The sequence below is a fragment of the Apis dorsata genome, unplaced genomic scaffold, assembly GCF_000469605.1.
Source record: "Apis dorsata unplaced genomic scaffold, Apis dorsata 1.3 scaffold_365, whole genome shotgun sequence".
Taxonomy (NCBI): Eukaryota; Metazoa; Arthropoda; class Insecta; order Hymenoptera; family Apidae; genus Apis; species Apis dorsata.
This window is the reverse complement of record NW_006263630.1, coordinates 1,155,870-1,160,638: the sequence shown is the minus strand read 5'-3', so window position 1 is coordinate 1,160,638 and position 4,769 is coordinate 1,155,870. Positions and strand designations below refer to the sequence as shown.

General features: G+C 47.4%; 1 protein-coding gene across 1 annotated transcript in view; it reads right to left on the bottom strand.

Annotated features, from left to right (window-relative positions):
* LOC102673816 (discoidin domain-containing receptor 2-like) overlaps positions 1-4,769 on the bottom strand; it is a 123,829-nt gene that overhangs the window by 101,979 nt on the left and 17,081 nt on the right. The window lies entirely within an intron of this gene.

The window sequence follows — 4,769 nt, the reverse complement described above, 5'->3', positions numbered from 1 at the left end:
CGGATCCGCCGATTTTGCGGGCCGGAGTCGACGTTAGACACGCTTCAGGGAGCATTAGGAGAGCCTCGAGAAACCGTCGTTCTCGAACCTGCATTTCTAAGCTCTCTCTTCCCGGGCCGAATCGCCTCTCTCTCTCTCTCTGTCTCTCTCTCCCTGCCCTCGTTACGCTTTAACGGCAATAATCTTCCCCGTATTTCGCGTTAGCCGCGTTCTATTCTGACACATCGTGCGTAACTCACCGAGGTAACGATCCGGAAATACCGGGACTGAAAAATGATAATCGTAGTTCGGCTGAATTACAGGGGAATTTTCGTCTGTAACGAATAAGTAGTAGGTTCGTATCGATATAGGTAATTCTCCCAAATGGATGTAATTCTTCGTTCGTGTTTATATCCGATGTGTTGCATCCACCTTCTTCCATAATTTCTATTTACAATTTTTCTATGATAATTAGTAACTATTATACAATGATTATTAATCGGTATTTACTATACAAATTTATTATATTTCATTATATAGATAATTATCGTGAATTAATTTATTTATTTATAACGATACAAGATTCATATTAACCATTTGGACACGTTCCACACTGTGGCTGGATCTAGTTTCGAATTTGGAAATAATTTTACAGAAATTGCTCATTGTTCGACGAATTAATTGCTTAGAATCGCATAGAAATCGGTGTTCACATAAACGTAGATATAACAAAAGTTAAGTCGTTCATTCGAACAATCGGATAATAAGATAAGATCTCGTTCGTATATAACCAGGCGAGGAAAAAAATATTTTCAGGGAGCGAGCGATACTCGATACAGGCCGAGGCGTGATGGCCCGTGGTGCACGAGGATGCACGAGGATGCGCGTCTCTCCCTGTGAGAATCGGTGCGCGAAATCAGATTCGATCACGAGCCGCCTCCATCCCGTCGCACGAACCGAGTCACGCGTACGATCCGTGTATATCGTTCCTCGAGCATCCGAGAAGATCTTCCACGCTCTCGAGCATGCCGAACCGCGACAAAGGGAGCACGCTGCGAATTAATAAGCCGGCTCTCCTTCTAAACGCGCCCGAAGAAGTCCCCTATTCGACCCCCACGTCGATGATCCTGTCGACAATCCGTTCATAATGCGCCGCAGCTGAAACTATCCAATGAAGAGGGTCACGTTTATAAAGGCCTCCGTTCCATTGTCTAGTTTTTCCTAGGCGTGGACCCGGAGGGACCGAGTGACTTTAGTCCCCCTCCTCCCTTCTCTCTTTGGGGAGAAAAAAATATATCGTTGCCAACGTTCCATTCAACAACGTTCCAACGTTGTCCAACTCGAAAAGCTCGAGAAAGTAAGACTCGAACTCTCGTCCATCGCACGATTGTTTAAGATTGTAATTGTTGAGATGGATTGTAAGTGGAATCGCGTTAAAGGATTAACGAATAAGTTTAAGAAAAAGTTTCTTTTTATATTTTTATCGACGAAAATAATAACGCGTTGCAATTACTCGGATAAACTTAGCAACGAATGCTATTATGCATTTCCATATCGATTCATTTCATCGCCCACGAGCAACTATGGTTTTTGATTATAATATAATCATGATGTGTCTTCCAAAGACGGCTCGAGACAGCTTCGAGAGCTTTGTATCTTAATGGGATAATAGATTAAATTTGTTATCGCTGTTGCAACATTGGAAATAATTGTAAAATAAATCCTGTAGAAAATGGAACGAACGAAGGATCGCGTAGAAGGAGAGAGAAAGTTTGATCGTTGGCCGTGGCCGGTGCGTGCTCACGCTCACCGAACGTTTATTCGAAGAGGCTGCGATTTGCGCCCAGGCCTCGGGTGTTCCTCTCCGTGGGACGTCCTATTATCGTGCTCTTCTCTTTATCCCTCNTTCCTTTCTTTCCTTTCTTTTTTTTTTTTTTCTTTTTTCCTCTCGCGACTCCCTGCCTCGACTAAGTGGATTATCAGAGATATCCGTTTGATCTTTATCCGAGGGGGCGGCCTCGGATAAACTTCCGAACCGTCTCACGGTGCACTCTGTACAGGTGCACCTCGTACGGAATAAATCCTTTTCGTTTAATCCTGCGCGTTCAATCGGGGACAGGCATGCTCGCTCGATGCATTGAATTTTTCACAGCAATCTTCGTCACGGCAAAGAACGTGTCAAAGTGTCACCGTCCTTTGCCGGAAATCATCTAACGATATTCTACGATCCTTTCTTTTTTTCTTTCAGGGGATGCAAATATATCCCACGTTCTATCAATTTATCTTCTGTATTCAATAATGGAAATAGAAATCGTGGAAATAGAAATCGGGTCTAGCGTTTCATTCACAAGGAGATAACACCGCCCCTGTTTATTCCTTCCCCCGTTGACGCAATTGTTCCCTCTAATTACTCCTAGCCAACCGGTGTTCCACGTTGTGCGCGACACGAGCGAGAACTCGTGGTATCGATTAAACTCCACCTCCCCATCCCTCTCCCTTCCTTCGTACGCGTCGGTCGTAGAGTCGTTTTCACCGGAGGACGATTCTCCACGACTTAGGTGGAATAGTCGAGGGGGGGAGGAAAAGAAGGTGGTTTGTCGGCGGGGCCCGGGGAACGATGACTTCCTCCTCCGCCGAGGGGTTTCGATTCAATGGGGTCGCGATGATCCGACAATGGAGCCGCCCCGAGTTTGGACCGAGGGAAAAGAACTTCTTCCATAAGGGGTTTTCTGGAGGGATCTCTCCGGCGAAATAACGAGTCACGGTGGCTCGTCCACGGCGGTGCCACCACGGATCCACCGTGTCGAGGAGGGGAAAGAGGGATGAAACGACGCTAGGATGACGCGGTCGAGGTGAAAGGAAACGAGGAGAAGGATGAGAGGGGGGAGGGGAGGAAAGGGTGGGGAAAGAGAGAGGGAAAAAAAAAAAAGAAGGACGGAGACGTGTGACAATCTTATTGTCGTCGTCTCTCGTATCCGCGAGAAAAATCGTTTCTTCTTCTCCCGCCGCGAACATCCAACAATGAGAAGAACCTTTCTCTCTTTCACTCCCCTCTCCCCTTCTCCCTCGCCGCCACTTTCGCCTCGTCTTCTATTTTTCTATCCCCCTCCGCGCGTTCGATTCCGTTCGTCCGTCACCCGTCCCTCGGCGGGTGCAAAAAGCGGTTAAAGCGATTAAAGTCCCCGAAAGCTCGACGAGAGAAAGAGAGAGAGAGAGAGAGAGGGAGATAGATAGCCTTGCGAATTCCTTCTTTGCCCGGGATCTCTACTCCACTTCCTTTCTTTTTTTTTTTCTTCCTCTCTACTTGCTCCGTTTTCCGTCCCTCGGTGGCTGGGACCACGGGGGTGGTTTGGAAAGAGGGGGTGCAAGAGCTGGGATATTGCGACCCGCGCTGGAATTGCCCCGGGCAATTGCACCGGAATCTAACTTCCATTCGGGCTTATTATTTGAACAGGAGTGGTGGCACGCCACTTCGATGGCTTAACGCTCCTCCGCTTCCGGTAGACCGATCCTCGGCCTCTCTCTCTTTAATCCGGAGGATGGCTAACTCTTTCCACCTTCTTCGAAGATTCTTCGATCGATGCCTCACGGACAATGCGATCTGGATCGATCTTCTAGGACCGTGAGGAGTTTTCAATAGTTGATACTCGAGCGAAGAGTACACGAAGTGTCATTTCTATCCCTGGTACTCTCTTTCTCGAGAAATTTAAATCTAAAGAAAATTTTGATCAAACCACACTGGAATCGTGAATTTTGCAATAGTTTTATCCACGATAAATTAAAATTCTTCGAGAATCTGTGTTATAATTCTCGTAAGCGTTTGAAGACACGCCTAGAGGAAGAAGTAGTAGAACCGATATAAAGGAAATCTGTTTCACGATGGGGTGCTAAGGATCTAAGTCCGACAACGAAGCGGTAGGTCGCTTGACGAGAAGCAGAGGCTCCTCTCTCCGTATTTATACGATCTTAAGAACCGATGTAAGCCTATTATTCGCTACGATCCACCGTAGGCCACCTATACAGATCTCTATACACCGTGCCTCTTCAATTTCTCCAAAAGTCCGATTCCAAATCGTACGCCTGAACGAACGCCTTGTGTTCGAACAATAAGCTCGGTTAAAAAGCTCGAAACGCAAAAGTTTTGCTCCTCAAAGCTCCTCACCCCGAACATATATATATATATCTATCCTCTCCCGATAAAATCACTCGAGCGGATAATTCTCTAATCTGCAGCTCGTAACCGAGAATTAACCAACACTTTCACCCCTGTCGTCGAGCGGGCGGAAGGAAGGCCCGAACGAAAATCTCGATGAACTCGCGGCAACGAGGCGTGATCAAGGTCGTGCGCTAATAATCCCCCGATCGTTTGGGAGTCAAGGGTCAAGGATTAAATCTGTAAAGCGTCGCGCACCGAGCCGTCGTCTGCGGACCGGAAGAGCAATTACCATTGATTGACCTGCTCGCGTGGTGCTCGCCAACCGTGTAACGGGATTAATAAAGGTCTCGAACGTTGAACAATCCACGGAGTGAGGGAAGGAAGCTCCCCTGTCCTGAGAGCGGAAGGGGGAAGGAGAGGGAAAAAAAGCAGAGGCACGTGCTTTCTCGAGCTTCCTTCCAACGCGTCCGATCGTCGCTTTCTCTCCTTCTCTTTCCCCCCTCTCTTTCTTCCTTCCTTTCTTTCTCAACCGACGCTAATTGCTCGAGCAACAGCCGCGACACGGCAAATTAAGAAGCGAGCGATCGAGGAGCAACCTTTTGTCGAGCTAATGCTCTCGACTTAGCGGCGGTTA